The sequence below is a fragment of the Coturnix japonica genome, chromosome 4 (genome assembly GCF_054131305.1).
Source record: "Coturnix japonica strain WE chromosome 4, WE-NBRP24, whole genome shotgun sequence".
In the NCBI taxonomy this organism is placed as follows: Eukaryota; Metazoa; Chordata; class Aves; order Galliformes; family Phasianidae; genus Coturnix; species Coturnix japonica.
This window is the reverse complement of record NC_140666.1, coordinates 22,146,620-22,168,265: the sequence shown is the minus strand read 5'-3', so window position 1 is coordinate 22,168,265 and position 21,646 is coordinate 22,146,620.

The window sequence follows — 21,646 nt, the reverse complement described above, 5'->3', positions numbered from 1 at the left end:
AGGCTGCCATCTATCTTCATCTGCTCCCTCAGAACACATTATTCTTGCGAGATCATTCATCACTCAGCCCTACATTTTTGAGTCTCATCCCCTTAACACCTTCTTACGACAAATACTGCAATCCCAATTTTTGTTTTCAGAGAAGAGTTTGTGAAAATGAGAAAAGCCCTCTGATACTTTGCAGCTACAGTTCAACTAGAAAAGCATTCCAAATGTTCCTATTTCTCTTCTTAAAAAAATACAAAAAAGAAAAGTTAGTATAATACAGAGGAATTAGCAAGTAATCCAGCATCCATCACTGTGCTTGTTGTCTTTCCAACATCTTTGCATTGCATAAGCTAGATGCATTTCAGGAAAATGACAGTCTTATTAATTCAAGTTGTGTGCAGTTGGGGGCTCAGCATGTAGAAGTGAGTTAACGTTTAAAATGTTCATAGTTGTTATACTCATTTAAAGAATTGGCTCTGGCAACCATGAATGAAATATAGCAACCTCATCATACTTCATGCCAGCAAGAGCACTTGAGGAAAAGCAGGTGGATGAGATATTGGTAGAGACTTCAGTGATTCTTCAACTAGTCTAGAATCCTGGAGCTTGAAGTAGATACATATCCATCAAAGTCCTACTCCTTCTGGAGGTACAGCAACATATGCTAGTCCCCTCCAAATTTCCAGTTCCCAAGCCACAGAATCAGAGGGGTTGGAAGGGATCTGTGGAGGTCATCTAGTCCAACCCCCTGCTAAAGCAGTTCCAGATAGTTGGTCACACAGGAAGGCATTCAGATGGATCTCAAATACCTCCAGAGGGAGAAGAATCCACCACCTTTCTGGGGAGCCTGTTTCAGCACTCCATCACTCTCACAGTAAAGATTTTGTAAGTATAGAACTTGGTAAAATGTTCTAGTTTCTGCCTGTTGCTCTTTGTTCTATTGCTGTACATCGCCAGAGTCCTCTCCTCATCTACTTGACTCCCACGCTTGAGATCTTTATAAACAGTGCTGAGATGCCCTCTCAGCCTTCTCCAGACTGAACAACCCCAGGTCTCTCAGCCTTTCTTTTCACAGGAGATACCCCGGGCTACTCGTCATCTTTCTGGCCTTCCACTGGACTCTCTCTAGAAGTTCCCAGTCTTTCTTAAACTGGGAGCCCAGAACTGGACACAGATCCACACATGGTAAAATCTTCCTACATCAAACTAAAACCATACACTGGCACCTGCAGCAGCAAAGCACCAGGACAAAAGATATGTCAGCCTTACACTGCAAACATCCCTCTCCTACATCCTACACAGTTTACCTTTGTAGGAGGCTGATCTTGGTATATACATGAGAACTTTAAACACACAATAGCACTACTACAGTGTAACATATAGAAAACTAAGAAGTCTGTGCCCTTGATCCTTATAACATTAAAGACATAAATAGGATTGAGCAGCTTACATAGATACCTTCGGGACAAAATTAATTTTGGAATAGAATTATTAATTTTACATTAAGTTTATGTACCTAAAGAGTAAGCAATTCAAAGCACCTGCTATGCTATGGTCACACACATACCCCTACAAGCCGCCTTCTTTGGCTGTCCAGGATGCAAAGCCCAAGCTGACCTTGGGTCCCTTGGGCAAGACAAATTCCTACACCACTAGACATTGCAGGTATCAAGGAATAAAGCACTAGTAACCACTTCTGCCACCAGTGCCTGTGTGAACTCAGACCACTACCAGACCTTATTCATCTCAGCTCCTGGGAAAGCACGCTCCCATACACTGCAAATCACAGCACTTCACAACCCCACTTCAAAACTTACCCTCATCCTAATTTAATTAGTCAGCAAGGTATCCTCCCAGTCTGCCACACAGGTAGCCATGGAGAAAGGCAAAGCTGCTTGTTTCTTCTTCAGTTAAAGCTTTTTAAGGAAAAGAAAGCAGAGTTTAAGAACAATCATTGAGTTTCTCCTCCTTCCAAATATTGCTTTCCACTTTTAGATCGCAGTGTGTCATCTGGATGAGCACCTTATCAGTAGCCAACAGGGGAAATTCAGTGTTTGTATTTATATTTGCATTTATATGGCATTTTCATACACTGTATCTCAAACCACTGACAGAGCAATGAATCACAGACCTGAGGAGGGGTGCCTACATGCATCACGGCAGCAGCTTCGCATGAGCAGTACAGCTGGAAACGCTTTGGGTGCTAATTAATCTTGGCTGCTACTAATCCACAGAGAGGAGAGCCTGGCCCAGCAGATCTGGCTCTGTGTTATAGTTTGGAAGGGAGCTCAGAGAGACAGAATCAAAAATTTGCTTTGGGAATATCTGACATAGCTTTTCATCCAGAGGATGGGACCAGCACAGTGCTCCCCAAGGACAGCCTGCATCAAACACTGACTAAAACACTGTGGTGTACTATGGGGTTCAAGTAATTTTTTTCCTTTATTTGGGTACACAAGCCCAAGTGCAAGGTCTGGTGCCTGAGTTGCGACAGCTCCCACAATCAATACAAGCTGGGGAACAAAATGATTGAGCATAGCCCTGCCAAGAAACATTGGGGTACTGGTGAATGGCAGCTGGACATGAGCAAGCACTATGCCTTTGCAGCTCAGAAAGCCAACCAGATCCTGGGTGCAGCATGGCCAGCAGGGTGGGGGAGGGAATCCTGCCCCTCTGCTCTGTGCTGTGAGACTTCACCTGGAGTACTGTGTACACACATGTAGTTCTCAGTACAGGAGAGACGTGGAGCTGTTGGAGCAATAGTGAAATGCTTGGACAAGGAGAAATGGTTTCAAACTAAAAGAGCGGAGATTTGGACAGGATAGAAGAAGTTTTTTTTTTACAATAAAGGTGGTGAGACACTGGCACAGGTTGCCTGTTTCTAATTCCTTATCAGCCCCCATTTGCTCTGTCCCTCTCACTCCACCAGAGTCAGTAGTGCTACCAAGGCTGCAGGCTGATCTGATTAATTGCTCTCATTACCAGCTCATCTTTTTAAATTTCCATTCATTTTAAGACAATTTTTAACATGAACTCCAACTGTAATTAGTAAAAAGCAGCAATAAATGTGAAAGCAGAACCTGGTGGCTGGCAAGAAATGACCACTTCACCAAAGGGAGAGAAATGCTGAGGCCAGGACTTCAGAAGACACATGAAGTCTCAAGAAGAGCAGCAAGCAGCAGCACCTCAGTGCTGCACAACACCCACATCAATAATGCAGCCCTCGTCCTGCCCTGAGTGCTACTGCAGAGGGGAGAGAAGCAATGAGCACCCAACATTAAGGGAGCAGGCAAGCAAGGGGGGCTGTGAAAAAGAAGGTGTTAGACTCTTGAGCTGTTGCAACAGGACAAGGGGAAATGGTTTCAGACTAAAAGAAGGGAGATTAAGGTTAGATATATGGAAGAAGTTTCTCACAATAAGGGCAGTGAGGCACTGCCACAGGTTGTCCAGAGAGGTAGTGGGCACCTTGTCCCTGGAGACACTCAAGGTCAGGCTAGACTGAGCTCTGAACACCTGATGAAGCTGTAGATGTCCCTGTTCATTGCAGGGGGGTTGGACCAGATGGCCTCTGTACATTCCCTTCAACTCAAATGATCCTATGATTTGATGAAGTTTCTCTACAGAAATGGCACATTCCCAGCAGGGTTTTCTATGAGAGACAGTGAAAAGTGTACAAGAAACAGAGAGTGGTGAATCAGAGGATTTCCTGTGAACTTACTATAAGTGTGGACAAAATAGCAAATACCACTCTTTTTTCACCTGAACATTGACAAGCACACCTTAGAACAGAATGAATGAGAACATAAACTTCAGGGAAAAGTTAGTACCTTCCTCAGGAGAACATCATTCCCTTCTCATATCCCACACTCCACGTAAACTTGAAAAATTAGGGAAACAGAAACTCGTGGGTTTTTTTTTTGCTGAATGCAGCAGTCCTAAGCTATTATTCAAATATAGTACCAGAAGAAAAAAAGGAGAATGATGATTGTTCTTTACAGATTGCTTTCAAGGAGTGCAGTACTCAAGAAAGAGGTATTTTTCTACATCAGACCCCGATGTGCAGGCTTACCCCTCTATCACTACCATTCAGCTGTGCAGAGGTGTAATTGATAATTTAACTTATCTAACCTTGCCCTGGTGGATTCTGGAGTCATCCCGTTGCTATAATGAATGTGTTCAAAGTGTCTGTCTCGCAAATTAGAGGTTCTTAACAACCTTTCCTTATTACGGAATAAGAAACAATAAAGTCTGTCTCGTTACTGTTTGAAAAATGCTAGCAGGATGAGAAAGAGTAGAAACAGGGTACTGCCGTAAATCTCTGAATACACAGGGGCAGATCAGCAAGAGATTGCCATTTTCCCCAAATTTCCCACTTCATCACTGTCAGAAGCAATTCAAGAAAGGACATCATGAGCTATAGGCATCACATCGCTCCTCCAGATATGAAAATGGAATTTAAAAAAAAAAAAAGAAAAAAGAAAAAACACAGGGCCTGAATCTCATTCTCCTTCCAGGATAGTTTCTAAAGGCAATAAAGGTACAGGCCATATGTAAAATTACGCTAAATTAAAACACAGGAGAACCTAATACGATATAATTTTGCAGTTATTAAGTACCTACTGAACTCTAACTTCAGGACCCAGAGAGCTTTTGCATAGAGAATATGGCATTCCTGAATTTTGTTAAATGAATAATTAATTGCATGGTTAGTAAACAGCACGTCTGCCCCTGACTTTCCCTGTTGCTTGTTGGCATCCATTTATGGATAACCAACTAATAGCTGGTTCATCTCCAGTTCAGCTTGTGATAGCTCATATAATGCCTGAGAGATAAGCTGGACCCAGTTCATACTATTAAAATTAGAAACTACTGAAAAAAACAAGCATGTCACCCCAGGTTCTTTGTAACTAGGCTCTTCATTTCCTGCATTTGCTGTGGAGTCTAGCTTCAGATCAGGTAAGACAGCACTGGGCAAGGGATTTGGAGTAAAAAAGGCCAACAGAAAAGCTCTTTTTAAAGACTTTTTTGAAGCCAGGAACAGTGCTGCACTTGTGCTGGGCAGCTGGTAGCTTGTGGATGGGCTCCTGAGTCAGCAGGGTTGGAGCTGGCAGTTTAAACACCCTACGAATGTGTCATCACCTGCCCTTAACTCTTGCACCTGACAGTAAGCTTTAAATAGCTCCGGGGGGGAGGGGGGGGAAGGGGATGACAACACGCACACAAGTTAGCTTCCACCCATAGACCATCATGGGTTAGTAACCACTGTTCCTGTGAGAACAGAGTGGTTCAGTGAGTGAGCACTGCTCATAGGGTGATACAGCTGTGGGTGTGGGAGGTGGGTCAAGTGATAAGGAATGTTAAGTACTGTCCCTCCTTGCTCAGGAGACCTGCTTTCCTCTTGGTGGTCTCTAAGACTGCAAGCCTAAACATGGTCTCCACCAGACAGTGTGCCCAGGTGGCCAAGAGGGCTAATGGCATCCTCATCTGCATTAAAAATAGTGTGGCCAGCAGGAGCAGAGAGGTAATCATCTCCCTGTACTCAGCATCGGTGAGGCTGCATCTCAAGTATTGTGTTCAGTTTTGGGCTTCTCACTACAAAAAAGACATTGAGGCCCTGGCACATGTCCAGAGAAGAGCAACAAAAATGGTGAGGGGTCTGGAGCACAGGTCTTATGAGGAGTGGCTCAGAAAGCTGGGATTGTTTAGCCTGGAGAAGAGGAGGCTCAGGGGAGACTTCATTACACTCTACAACTTCCAGAATTGAGGCTGTGATAATGAGGGCTTGGCATCTTCTCCAAGGCAACAAACAGGACCCAAGGAAATGGCCACAAGTTGTACCAGAAGAGGTTTAGATTATACATAAGAAAAAAACTTTTTCTCTTAGAGAGTGGCCAGGCACCGGAATGGCTGCCCAGGCAGGTGGTGGAGTCACTATCCCTGAATGAGGAGCTACAAGATATGGTTTAGTGGTTTGTGGTAGCAATGGTAATGGGAGGATGGTTGGACTAGATGATCTTGTAGGTCCTTTCTAACCTGGTTCTGTTTGGTTGCTTTTTTTTTGTTTTTGTTTTTAAATTTTTGCCAATTCAAGTTGTTTCTTCACAATTCCCAGCCTGTGAATCCCAAGTTCCCCAATACACGAGGCTGTAGCTCAGTTTTGAGAAGGGCACTTCTCTCAGTACACCCTGTCTGCCACAATCAAACACATCCTGTCCAAGTCTGCTAACCACAGCCCTGCCCTTAATCGCATCACCTCTTGCAGCTAAACCCACATGACATTACATGTGGGGACTCTTGCAGAGTTCAGCGCAACCCAAATCACAGCTTGTTCCTCCACTTGGTGCTTTTCTACAAAATTTCATCACTCATTAAAAACAGTGTCATAATTTAATGTATGAAAGTTTCTGAGAACTTGCACACATTCTGCAGGCTGCCTGAAAGAAATCAGTGTCTCAGCTTAAACCTTCTATTTGCAGTCTGAGAACAGCTTGAGAAACACCACAGTGTTATAAAGACAGATCAAGGATGTGCCTTTTCTCTGAAGCTCTGCCTCTGCTTTTTGAAGCTACGAATAAATGGAAGATGTTTTCCATTAAAGATTTAAACCAGGTGGAACATGGTGGTTGTGAGAATAAGGCTGCTCGGAGAGTAAACAGCAAGGAGAGAACTCTCCACAGAACGCCTCTGTGAGCTCCACACTGCAGCTTTATTTACAGCAGAAAGCCACTTCTGAGAGAAGGGAAACCACAAATCTCTGCAGACCTCAGCAGAAGACTCCTGAGGTACTGTGCCAGAGCAATCCCTACACCTGCCTGTCCTGTTCCAGCCCTGCAAATCCCCATGCTTTAATGAAATAAGCATGCTTTTTGCTGCCTTTTGTCATTAATAGCACTCATACTTCCCAGCAGTCCTGCCAAACAGTAGCAAAGACACGATAGGCAAGCACTTGGATGCTCTCATTAAAAACTTCCCATGGCTTTAATGATATTTAATGGAGAAATACCTCTAACATTCTGGGCTATTTTCAATTTATTTGAGCCTTCAAAGCTTGCATGCCTTCAAAGAGAATTTTCACTTCTTCTGAGGATTATTATGAAAACCCAGTATAATCAAATAATACTAAATCAACTAATTTACAAAGAAAATAATGACAGTGACATGAGGTATAAGAAGAGGATGAGTGCTTTGACCTTTTAATTAAATTATTAACCCTAGTCAGCAACAACATGCAAAAATGACAAAGGAAAAGTGACCTTTTTATGTCTTCACTAAGAATGGGGCTAGAGCACCATCAGAATTTAAATCTTATCAAATCACAAGTTATGGAATCACTCACCTCAAAGACCATTCATTGAAATGCTTCCAATTCTCTGCATGCTAAGACTAGTAAAGTATATATATATATATATATATATATATATACACACACACACAGCTCAGTTCATGGAAAAATAATTATTCTTAAAAGTGACCGAGAGAGAAAAGGTCAACCTGTTATACTGTGATAGTATTTGTCATAAAATATATTAATTTTATTACTCTGAAATAGGTGAACTCTGCACCAGTGATTCTCTGTCAAAGCCATTATGGAAGTAAGTGACCAAGTGCCTAGTTATATACTGTGAAGAAATGAATACTTAACACTGGAAGTAAAAGGCAGTTTGCAAGGCTTTCTCACCTAGTTGTAACTCCACAGTTATAAAAATGAAGACAGAAATAAACTTAAAAGGAGTACAAGGAGTCACTATATAAGGAACACAAAAATGCACTTAGGTAAATAAAATGTTGGGGTTTTTTTGTTTTGTTTTGTTGTTGTTGTTTTGTTTAGTTTTTGTTTTGTTTTTAAGGAAAAAGACCAAAAAAAGAAAAATGAATGTTTTTCTAATTTCCTACATTTTGAAACAGATCTCCTTCAAATTAAATCTATTGTACCTAGAACAATGGGTTAAATTCTTCATGGTTTCTTAACCAAAGGAATTTTCATATAACCACGTTTACACCATGACTAAAGAGGAGATAAAAGAAAATTGAAACTTACAGATTTTTTTCTGTCTTCATGGCTTATTCTTTTAATAAACAGTAAACATTGAGCACACAATGACACTGAGGTATTTGCAGTAGCAATATAATAATGAGTTTTGAAACATATACTCCTGAATATATAGCCCACTTGTACAATATGCTTATAAACCACTGTGCAGTTATAGTCAGTAGATAAACAGAGATTAAACAGATGCTTCATATGAAAGATTATCATGAAAGAAAGATAATCTATGATAAATGGAAAATACTCACCAATGTTGAGTGTTCACAATAAACTCCGCAAAGGAGCAATCTCCAAAAAAAGAAAACCTGCCTTAGTGGTAGTCAGCCCTTAAATGAGCCACGCTCCACCCCTTCTGGTAGCACAGCTGAATTACCTTCACCTGTGCTCCCAGCTGACTCATTGCTTGCTTCAGGTGGTTAATCAGAGGTTCAAGCTGTGATCAACATTTTCCCATACAGCCACACAGGTGGCAGAGCATATTACATAAAGAACTGAACTTTTGTACGGGTCCTGTTATCCAGTCATATTACAGTAGCACATCTAATATCTGGAATTTTGTTTCACACCTATTTCTATGACTGAAATAGTCTAAGGCTATAACTTCTCACAGTGTTGTCTGGACATGCTCACAGTTCTAAAAATAGCCTAAACCCGTACTTTCTTTGACCATCCCCAACCCTTTTGCCAAGATCAAGGGCAGTCTCAGTTCAGTACCTGAGATTCCTTCTTCCAGGACACTATGCCCTTCACTGAAAGAGAACAGCATTCAATGATGTTGAAACTTCCATCATCTCTTATTAATGCCAAAGTCATTAAAATCCACAGCCTTGTTATGGATCAGCTGGAACTTCTTTAAATCCAATTTATTGTGTCACCTTCTAGCTTCATATAGTTGATGCTCCCATACTTATTTTATCATCTACTTTTACATTCTTTGTAAAGTGATGTACATACCTTCTTGAGGATGAATGCCAGTAACTTAACTACAGTAAGCTCTGTGCCCATCTGTATTTTTATAATACCTCAGAGACTATATTTCATGGTTTATTTGCTTGTCTGTTTTTCTGACAACAGAGAAATACTTTCTCCTCATTAGGATAATTTCAAATGTGTGAAAATATACACAGGAAAGGAAATACATATATATTATTTCATTTTTATCTGTTTGTCTACATAATTGATTCCATCTGAACACAGAAGAGAAATGAGCTGTACAGCACTTTCATATCAAAAGAAATCAGTAAAAGCTCTACTTAACCATCTCTGTTGCATCTGACATTTTGAGTCTGATTTGCACAGTACAAATGTACTACAACCTTACATTAATACAGCATTTTCAACTAGGATAATGTCCAGTTCACTGACATTTTGCTCTTCTGCAGTTATTCCTAGAGACAAAATGGGCTCAAAAATATAATATATGTATAACTAACAACACACCAAACCTGAGGGGTTCTCTTAAGAGTCATACACGGAAGCACCACGCACACAATACCTGCCTGTGTAAGTAAGTGAGCTCACATACAGACATTTTGCTCCTCGACTGTTAACAGTTACTACAGCCTGAAAAAAAAAAACAAAAAAAAAACTATAGTTCTTTGCTGTCTTAAGCCTAATTTCCAAAACACTGCTTTGAGAGTTTGAGTTTGACCAAGACAACATCTGCCTGCCAGTGCCAACAAGTTATTGGCTTCTCTGTGAGGTTTTTTTATTTGATTTTTTTTCTTTTTTTTTGCCTCTGTGATGATAATGCATGAAAAATAAAGGAAATAATCTTACCTCTCCAGTTCTGACTTCTCAGTTTTTTGCTATATAACCCTGAAGTGAAAGAAATTATATGCACTTTCCCACATTTGTTTCTCATCTTTGCAAATCCCAGTGGCTCCACAGTCTCAAATGTGAGATAATCTGTAGATCAATGAGAGCGGATGTAAAACTCTTGCTAAGCCATGTTTTCCCAGCTGGGGGTAAATTCACTTGCCTGTATGTAAAATTTCCTAATTAGAAATGTCAAGTCTCTGTTAAAAGCTTCCAGAAATTGATGCTGAGCTCCACAAATTTTTAACTCTTCCATAGCTGAGCCATATCTGACTAGTTAAGAGAAACTTTCCCGTATTGTTTATAATTAGGTCTATACGAGTGATTAAAAACTTTCCAATTGTCAAATCTGCCACAAAATGCACCCTCTTTACCTTGCAGAGTTAGACTTTGAACAGCTGCTGGTCTAGGGCTCCTTGCATATGGGAAACCTTGATATAGCCCACGACAATATTGGCTCCTGAACTAACTGCCCTTCAAAGTTTGACTAGACTTGAGTTACTGGATATCCCCCTTACAAATAACCCCTTTATGTCCTCACTTGGGATGTGCCCTGTGCAGAGCCAAGCTCTTGTACTCACTCAAGCTGTGTTTATCTATGGAAGCTCACCAGAGCCTGAATCTGTTGTAAACAGATCCATTATGGAAAGCCTGTAGAGATAAGCAAACAAGAGCAAGGCTGGGGATGCCCTGCAGCAGCCCATCATCTGACACCAAAAGCCTCATTCTTCCTCAGAAGGAGGCATAAAAATTTGGAAATACAGGAAGTTGATAACTGGAAATAAGTAAAATAATACACCCTGGGAACAAAGTAACTAATGAACTACAACCCAGATCAATTCCCAGTGCTCTCTTCAGAGAACCCATAGAAGTGTCCAAGAACTAAGGGGTTGAGCCCAAAACAGATTCTTTCACCTACGCTAGGACATAACATTACAAGGATAGCACTGTGCACAGCAAAACATACCTGATTTTGCTCCCCATATTCAAGTCCCCAACTCCTGTACCACCCATTCCAACCTACCACATCTTTCTCCATCTCCCCTTCTTCCAGCAGTCACTGGGGACCAACATCACTTCATAAAAAGCAAACCAGGGAAGGAAGTAAAACCAGATACCAGGTTTGGAACCTTCAAGATTAGTGGTAATTTCCAAATTACGGATGAGGTAATTTCAATAAGTATCTTCCTTAGGAGAACACCATTCCCTTTTCATATCCACTCTCCACTCTCTCTCTGTTCCTAACGAGTATATTCTCAGACAACAATTGCAGAGGTTACACACATGAATTAAGCATCTTTGGGAAGTTAGTGATCTTCCCATCTGTGAACAGATCTGAGAAAGGCTATACAGAACTAAAATTTCCCTGCTTCATTTTATGTCCTCACAATTGGTGATGTACCTATTGCAATTCTGATTTAAATGTGAGGCTGGAAAAATCAGTATAACATACTCAAAATTAATAATGTGTTCACTGATTACTATGGATATCTTATTACTATAACACAGTTAAGCCCTGGATGGGTCCCTCTGATGTAGTGCACTTCCTAGCTCTCATTGTCATTTGAAGATATTTTAAAATAAGGGAATGGAATAGTTTAAGTAAGTACATTTTCCCGTGTTAAAATCATGCTGCTGCTCAAAACGATTGAGTAAAATTGGAGAATGTTGGTATTGCTGGAGTGGGAAATTGTTTTAAAGACGTGCACACAGAGAGTCCCAACATGGATTGCACATGAATATACAAGTCAGGAATATGTAATAACAATACCTTGAAAATGTGAACAAGGTATAACACACGAATCGTGGCAATGGCATCCTTGTTACCCTCATTTGAATCCAGTAGCTATGGTTACAATAAAACCTGATGCTTGGAAATCTGAAGTTTAAAATGCATCTGAATCAGAAGACACAAATTCAAGACAAGATGTTCGTACTTGGGTCAGAACTTCAAAAAGAAAATGCGTTTGCATTCGAGTTCTCAGATAAAGTTGGAAATTAAATATTAATAAATAAATAAATAAAAAGAAGAAGAAGAAAACAAATGCCTATCAAGGTGTTTTCTGAAGTACAATTTAGAAAATGGAATTTACTCTAATAGAAGTTACATTAGAAGTTGGTCTTTAAATTGCCATCAATATTGCTAATTCTAACAAACACAGCTAAATCTTAGAAAACTTCAGCTCTCTCAGAAAGACATCCTGGGCAGGAGAAAGCTCAGAAACCACAGCAAATCCTTATACTGCTGCCAGCCTTGTTTTTAACAACTGAAGTATACAGCAAGAAGTCTTATTTCTGTGTGCTTATCCAAAGAGAAGTACAAACATTTTCCCAAACAAAATAATGCCAGAAGTCATCTGCACTTTTCTGTATATCCAAGCTTTCACATACAGTATCAGTAATTGTCCTCCCTGCTTAGGCTGCTATCTATGAAATAACCCATGTTTCACTCCCACTTGCAGAGTTCCATTTATTGCTATGATTAGGTAGTGAATAAGTATAGGGCTTCAGGCCCCAAGTGCTATTCTCTCCCTATGAACAATCAAACAACTGCACTGTGTTCTTCATACAATAGCTGGAAAGCTTAAACTTATGCTCATTCTTTTTCTTTCCATAAGAAATAAAAAATTATGAAGGGGAAAAAAAAAAAAAAAAGAAAAAGAAAAAGAAAAGAAAGAAAGAAAGAAAAAAGCCAGCATGTTAAAGGAGTATCTTTTACACTTTAAGCGAAATAACAGGCTAAAATGTGATGTCGCTAACACAGTGTAAAATGGCTTTCAGATAATGGGAAGACATGAAAGCGGATGCCACAAATGATAAGTAAAATGTTTCCCGGGAAGACAGCAGTTTCATTATAGGAGGTAAAAAACAAATACATTTTCAGAAAGCAAATACATTTGGACTGTAAACAGGGGTCCAAAAGATTGCTCAAAGGCTTGCCAATTGACTCCAGTGCTCATACATAACAAATATCCCTTTGTTCTGTCTCATTCTGCCCATACATAATAGCCACTTAGTGAGTTTCAAAGACAAGTAGGAGAATAATTGAAAAAAAAGGAAATAAAACAGGTTATGTCGGCAGTGAAATTTCCATTTAAGAAAGGCTACTAAAACCCAGATAACCTGCCCTTAAAGAATAAAAGTTAGATGGGCTCTAGCGCAGCAATTAAGGTTAAGGGAGACTCTTCCTTTTGCATCACTGTAAAAGCAGACTGTAGTTAAAGCAGAAATATAAAAGCATGGGGATGTATTTCTTGACATGCAGCATAATCAGTAGGGCACGGCACCTGTGGGAAGCACAGCTCAGGCACCTAGCAGCCCTCTGGCTCTCAGCAGGAACGGAGACATGCAGTGGCTCTGGGTGGAAGAGAAAAGCTCCTGAGAATGCTGTGTAATAATCTCTGAAGCACCAGGATCAGATGTCTGCCAGAGCTGGATATTGACAGTTATATTGTTCCTTCTGATTAGATTACTGCATGGTTGAGGTTTTTGGTTGGTTTTTTTTTGTTTTTTTTTTTCCTTTAAACAGGCTCTTTCCCTAATCCCAAACCCAAAATAATCTTAACAGAAGAGGCTTTGTGCCAAGAACTAAAATGCACACAATTTCAGGAAATGATAATAAGTGATTGCTAGGAATAATCTATCCAGAGCAGGATAGAACAATGATTTCATCCTTTTCTCAGCTTCTCCCCAGCCTACAGCTCTGCCCTTAGCCACACTGCCCAGCACAGCTCCAGGCATGGATATAAAGCTTACCAGTTGTTCAGCCTTTCCGGGCACTTGGACTTTACACTGTCTCCAGCAGAAAGCAATCAGCATTTTGTTGGTACTTACATAGTGCTGGAAGCAATATGCTGCTCTGACCAGTCTTGATGCAGAAAAGAGAACAGATTTGAGTATTAGGCTCCTGGGCATCACTGCTGGCACAAAGCCGTCTGTAGTAGGCATCAAAATTGTTAGTCACTGTCATGGGGAACCTGATGTAATTAGCTGCTGAGTGAACACATGTACATGTAGCGCTGGCACAGTGTAGGTAAACAGGGAAAGGAAGCAAACAAGGACAAGGAAACTCAAGCCCAGTGCTGGTTAGGGATGCACTGATTCCATCCTACACAGTTTTCATGACTGTCTTGACAAGAGATCTAAGGTTAGCCAAAATTTAGTAGCCTTGGATTGTTTGTTGTTTCACTGCTTGAAATCAGTTGAAACCAGTGAAAGTTGCTTAACATCAGTATCATTAATGTAAAAACGTCTAATAAAATGTTTTCTTCCTTTACTCTCATCTCAAACCAAAATTCTCCCATGTTCTTTCGGTCCCTGTTAAAATTAGTCATGACCTATTAGGGAGAATCGCTGTGACAGATGAGAGAAAAATGCCACATTGTCAGGAATCAGCCTTGAAATGCGCTTAAACTCAGGAGAAAATTGCAATTTGGGGAGCTAATTCTCATTTCTTGCTGACTGCAGATTTCACAGATTTTAATTAGATATCTATCTTTCTCATAATCACTACTGTAATTACAAAGAGTTATGAAATGCTGGAGGTGGCTCTTTGTTATTCAAAGTTCACTTGGAAAAAAAAAGACAGAGGTAGATTGGTAGATTTTGAGAAACCCCAAGCAGAAACCATGTGCTTTTTTAGATCACTGATCCAAGCTCAGCTGTGATCATTGTTTCTCTACAAATCAGAATTTGGTTTCATTTTTTGGTACTGCAAGAACTAATACTACACTATGAATTCTTCCCCCAGAACACACAGCTCACAGTTCACCTGCAGGAATGCGTTGCAGTCACTTTTCATCACTAGAATACTGATAGGTAAGTGAACTCTGATCCCAAATGTGTAGAAGAGCATGGAAGATGACACTGACCTCAATCATGTTTGCTAAACACCTTCACATTCACAAGAGGATAAAAGGTGCGACTGTAAGTGGGATTTTATCCTCTCTGCTAAAATAATTGATTTAGATTGGATTTAAAAACAAACAGAAATAAACTCATTAACTGAGGGACTCCTACTTGCCTCATCTGGCACAAGAGAGATCAGATAAAAACCAAGCCCCAGCCTGCAGCATAATGCAACATATACCAAACCTATCCAGCAACAGGGACAGGTGCTCATTTGGCATGAACCCATGACTGGGAAGTAGATCTCTTCGAGCAGAAGGAAAGTAAAACAGCCCTTTAAAGTGCAGAGAGAATCTTTCATTATAAGGAAAATACATTTAAAAAAAAAAAAAAAAAGCAGCACAACTCTCAATTCTGACATGTGTTGTGCTATGAAATAAAATAACAGTGCTAAACTAAAGCAAGAAGATCCCTTAAGGGGTCTGTGTATTTTACTTTTCTTATGGAAAATAATAAAAAGCTTAAGACCACGAGTCTGACAGCATTCATTAGAAATGGAAAATCAGCCTCTCAGCCAGAAGGGATTCCAAATTTTCATGATAAGTACTCTGCCTTTTGTCTAGCAAATGTATTTCTAGGAAAAAACTGTGACTTGTTACCATGATAATATGTGCCAGTTGGCTATTCCCAGGATCAGCACATCACGGACTAAGCTATGTCATGTTCTCTTCCTTGACTAACTCTGCTCAGGAGCCACCTGATGTCATTTTTCTCCTTACACCAACAGCTAATTTTAAGGAAGAAGAGTCTTCCAAAACAAAGACTAAGTCACCCTGAAATGTGACATTTTCCAGCAGGAAACTTATTCCAACACCAAACACAAAACAATGATTCAGTGCTGGACAAACCAACTGCAATGTGACTCTCTAGGCTGAAATTACCCTGATTTATAAAAAACATATATATTAGAAAATATGAAAATACCACGAACTATCAGGTATGAGGCTCTGCTATTAAAGCTGTGGTAGAGCCAACTCAGCATGAAAAGTGCTCTTGGATACAACAAAAAACCAAGCAAACAATATGTCACACATCTGCTTAAATCAGTTCTAAGCTGGGAAAAATAAGAAGCTCCCACAGTGCTGAGACTTCTGTTTGTTTGTGTCCTTCAAGCAGACTGAGCTCTGGGGACGCATGCTGAAAACTTGAGGTCAATACTAAATATTGTCTAGGTCAACTGTGCAAGCCCAACATTATTCCTGAAAAGAAAAAATATAAAATAAATGATTTCCTTCCAGCAGCCTCTAGGCTTCTATTTTTCCCATTCCTAAAGGAAGATGGTTACTTAACAAGTTTTCAAATTAAATATTTGTGCAGTGAAATATCATTAGCATATAATTTGTAATGTTTCTTTTCTAAAATGATCCATTAGAAGGGAAATGTTGTCCACATTTATACCTTAATCTGTGCTCTGTAGCTCATGCCTCATCTAAACAACTGCATATTTCGATTACAGCTTTCTATATTCTTACTTTTGTCTGGCACTGTGCCGTGGAACAAATAGATTGAGAGATGCAGCAATACGCATAACCTTTTGCTTCACTGTTATCACAAGGAAAACAGTTACTGTTGCTATGGTTGTTTGGTCAGACTGTCACCCCATATCAACATTGTTAGTATTCACACTTGATAAAAAGATATCTTAAAAAAAAGAAAAAAGAAAAAGAAAAGAAAAAAGAAAGGAAAGAAAGACAAGACAGAAAAGTAAAGCAAAATGCTCTATAAAAAGCAGCCCAATTCTCGTCTAATCTCTTTAAAAAATCTACTCTGCTGATGCCAACCTAATATGCCTATCAGTGAAACCATATAAGACTTCAAATAATGGAAAAGATGGGTAGAATATAATGACAAATAGAACATCAACACATATTTTTTTCTGATTACAGTGATGTTTAGATTGTTATTTGCAAACCACACATAAGGTGTTTTCAAGGTCAGGAAGAACACTGACTAGAAGAAGGAAAAACCAGAGATGATTTTCAAGTGCATCTAAACGGCGTTAAATCTCGGTACCGTACTCTCTGCAGACTGAAGCCTCTCCCATATGAGACTATTATTTCTCAGCATCTTGTTAGCTCTGCTTTGCACATAACCTTGTGAACCACTCAGCTTTCAGAATAACGACCCCCAGCCCTAAAGCTGTACCGCCAACTTTTATGATTAGACTGAGAAATTTAAATTAAACTTTCTTCCAAGCACAGCTGTACACGGCGAACATTTGAAAGCATTCCTGCAAGGTACATTGTTAAATAGTTCAACAGCCTAAACAGTGAAGTGCATAAGCTAAAACAAACTTAAATAGATCCCACAGCAAAACCATCCACTGGAGCTCAGATAAAAGCACGGAGTGCTTTTTATCCACAGAATTCCAAGTGGCCCAGTTGCCACCCCCCATTGACGGCCAAAGAGGATTACATAAAGAACAAGATCCCCATTAAGCATAAAAATATACAAATATCACCAGCTTCTCAGCTTTCATTGCAGCCCAGGTCCACGGAGCACTTCTCCATACCCACAAATAACATACTGATGCACTCTGCTCATCCAGCTACATCTGCAGAAAGAGGCAGAAGATTGCTGGAAGATTCTGTTTTCCTAAAATCTATTTGCTTTGCTGTCTTCAGGAAATGGGATGCCAGTTTCTGCCCTTCCAGCTGTAATGGAACCAATATTTTATCTGTTGCCTTCATGTGAAAGGGTGAAAAAGGTTTTATTCTGTCTGTGGAGAATATGGAGGATCCATGCTCGCAGCCCATTGATTTGTACCTACTGTTACATGCATGAATAAAGGTGGGCTTACTTAAAATTTGTGACAACTGACGTTCTTTCAGATGTTTTAAGAGAGACCCTTCTTGTTTGACATAACTAAAAGTAGAGCTTTCCTAGAAAATTCATCACAAGATGGTGGCTAAGCCACAACTGTTTCCCATATTGGGAACGATAACTCACTTTTTTGCCTCATCACAATGCTGCAATGCAGCTAGCCAGCTCATTGGCAAATGTAGATTAACATATATCCCAGCAGTACTACAAAATAAAAACAATGCTAATATTAAAAAAACTTTGAGAACTACAGAGTACCAGCTTGCTGTGCTATGCCTGTGCACTCTCAAGTACTCAACATTGTGCTGACACATTTTGTGCTCCATCCTAAGGCTCCAGCTTTTACCTTAAAGTTGCCAAAGGCATGCTTCAGAAGGCTGAGGAAAAGCTGTCTGCTGATAGTCACAGATTTTTATTGTTTTTGGAGAAGTGAGGGGTAAGCCACTATAGGTTCTCCAGAAACAGTAGCAGCACAGTATATTTAAGCATAAATAGAATAATCACTTGTATCAGCAGGGCTGGTAAGGCTGTCATTTGCTCTGACATGAATGCATTTATTCAGTTGGCGTTCCTGAACTCAGTGTATTAATTTATATTTTGTAGTGGTTAGACCCCACAGAAGAGCATAGGAAAGAAGCTGTGAGACTGACCACCCATGTGACAAGCAGAATTCCCCCCAGTTCATTACAGGACAGTTGGCAAAAGCATTCTCTCACACACAGTGACAGTGTCACTTAACAACTCAGGAAAATGAACTGCAAAAGAAGAACTGAGTCTAAGGCACGAGGGGGAGAAAATCCAGGCAAACGTCTACTTACAGTGCTACTGAAGATCTAGCTCAGACATATCCATCAGGCAAAAGGGAATGAACAAGCATCTTGTTCTCAATTCTCTTTTTCTTTCTCTCTGATAAAAAGCTGAAGCTCCTCAGAAAAACAGAAAGCTATTTTAGCTCTCATCAAATCTCAGAGAAAAAAAAAAAAAATCAGCTATAAGAGAACTGTTTGTTGTGGAATACAACATAATAAAACCCAGTTATGACATGTTGCTCAGCTTGAGCTGTCCCTCTATGTCTGCCTGAGCCTCCTGTTGGCCATGCCCAGCTGAGTTCTGTGTCTCCCTGTAGCTCCTGCAGGCTTATAAGAAAACCCCTTTGAAAGGTAAATAGGTATGCATGGATTGAGCGAGCCAAGGGGTGTTTAGGTTTGGGTTGCTTTGCTTTATTCTTTTCCTGAGTACATCACTAATTCTTATGTGCTATAAAATCAAAGCAATTATAGAACATTTTCTTAAGTTAAGAGCCAAAAAGGAAAACCACCACAGCAATAGGAGGGAAATAATAAAATAGGAAAACACAACATAAGAAATGGAAACATAAGAACAATTATCCTTCTGGGGTATATTTGAAGGAGAATATGAAATGGCAAAAGCTAAGTCATCTCCAGAATGTCAGGCTATCACAGTAACTGAATGTGTCATGGAACGGAGAGCACACACAACAGGGAGAGAGGAGAGACTGAAATGCACAGTAACTGTGGGGCCAGGAAGGATGGAGATGCACCCTGAGCTGTGCTGTGCCACACACAGGTACACACCTGGGAGGACAAACACTTTCTGCATCTCATTTGACTCCTGTTGTAGAAGACAGGAGAAAAAGCAATGCTAATGGTACTACAGACCACGTAAACCAGAAGTTCAGTCATCACATCTAACAAGAGGATTTTTTGCTTTGTGCTTTTACAGACATGAGGACCATGCAGTGAAGACTGAATTTTGTTATTGGCTAAGTAGAATTAAAGAACTGTTAACTAAGAGGGAATTAATCCACTGAATTATAGAGGGAGTGATATTGTAAATTTTCCTCCACGTGAGGTATTTAAACAAAGGGCAATGTTTTTGTAAAGAATTCTTTTTCATCAAGCCACGTTTATTTCTTTTGGTGTGGGTCCCAGAACACCCTATTTGCTATGAAATCCCTAAATTACACTGTACCCTCCCCGTTTTGCAGAGGTTTCACAAAGCAAAAGCATTGTTTCAACCTTTTTTATCTAAAGCACAACACGTAAAAAACAAAAATGAGAGAATTTTGGCTGACATGGAAACCCTTTTGTCCAGAACAAGTTTTCTGTCTAAATCTTTCATCTAGCAATATGAGCAGGTGCCCTTTGCTTTGATTAAATCAGGCCAGCAAGGGCCGAGAGGAACTCGGACTGAATTCTGAAGACTGCTTTTGGTCAACACACAATGTGGATTTCAAGGAGACCTTCTGTTCAGCCCTCCCTATCAGGAAGCTGAGAGATGAGGTAGATATGTGCACAGAGAGAAAAGCAAGCAGAAAGATGCCTATCACACAGCCTTCCCCAGACTTTGACCTTCCTTCACAATTGTTAAAAAAAAAAAAAAAAAAAAAAAATGATATCAAACACGACTGCCCACTGGACTTAAATTTCTGTAAGTACAACTTAAGTGCAGGAGATATCAGCCCTTCCCTGGAGCAGGGCCTCTGCTCCTCCTCTAGCTCCTCAGCGCGGTGATGTGCAGCCGCATCTGTCATGAGGCATTACCTGATGTCAGCAATGTAATGCAATAAGAGATACAACCGGTTCTGGCACGTAAGAAAATGACAAATCAGTCTGGAGAATTTGAAGAGACAGTTTTCTGGAGGAACGCAGGTGCAAAAGCTGGGCTTTAACAAAACTTCTTTCAAATGCAGGAAGCAAACAATAAAAAAGGCCATTTTACCCTAAGTAGATTTTAGAAAATAGGTTTTCTATCCAAATGTTTTGCTACAGCTACAAACCACAGATTCAAAAGCTGACAAACAAAATTTCTTTCAAACTCCAGCATGAGGAGAATTGTGGAGTGAAAGCAACTGAGGGCTTCATATCCATTAGAATCCCACCACTTTGTTCCAATCAGGAATCAAGCACGGAATGTAATAAATGGTCTGTATCTTTCTTATTGCTATAAGTTCAATCATTTCATGTGTTCAGAGTTGTGTCTTCACATAGGAATGAGGAGTTAGCAAAGGTCTTAGTGAGACTGTAAACCTTTCTGCACAGAGACCGCGCTACCTTTGAGCGGTGGTGACACGAAGGGGCACTCCCTTTGTTACAAGTCTGTTATATTCTGCCCTTGGTGGCCTCTCTTGCTGGTAGAAAAGATTCTGGGTTCAGCAGTGCACGTATCAAATGATCCCATTTGATCAAGGTTAAGAGATGTTTTCAGCAGATCAGAACACTTCTTTTTTTAACTTTACTTTCTGTCCACTGCCACTCAGAACATTGCTCCTTCAATGAAATAACAATTAAAAACCCAAAGGAGCTGGATTTTTCATGCATGCTCAAGTTCTACCATCATCTCACAGGACACAGACTGCAATCTCCGTCCTCTCCAAAGCATCACACAGACTAATTAAACCCATGACAGATTCTCCACAGGTCTAGCCAAAGCCTTCCCAGACTGAAACCTGGGTGATAGGAGGCAAGGCAATGAGAGATTTGTTCTCCAACCAAGGTCAGCCCTGTAAGTGTCTCTGTACACCTTCCACAGGATCCAGTGGGAGCTGAGCACCAGGAGGAGGAAAATACAGAAACAGAAGTGCTGCTATTTTAAAAATTAAATTCAAATATTATTTTTATGTCTAAAAAGAAGAAAAATAAAACAACCCACAATCCAACAACAACAGTGAAACCAAACCAATAAGAACAGGTACAAGAAGTTGCGCGCTGACATGACCCAAAGACCACAGATACATTGAAGGTATGGATTTTGTACCTCAGTACAGTCTGGCTTGCTGATGTTTTGTCAGTACCAGAGATAATCTTCTAAAATCATATTATGTCTGCAGCATTAATTACACTTTTGGCTGACACTGCAGCATAACTGCATAACATTTAGCACTTTTCTTACTTTTTTTAAAGGAGAGGAAAAAAAGAAAGGAGAAGGAAAAAAAAGGACAGGAAAACCTGTCAGAACTGATTTATCGGAGATGCAGATAACTTCAGACACAAGGATCTCAACTTGAAGAGTGGAGAGGTGCTATCAGACAGACACAACAGT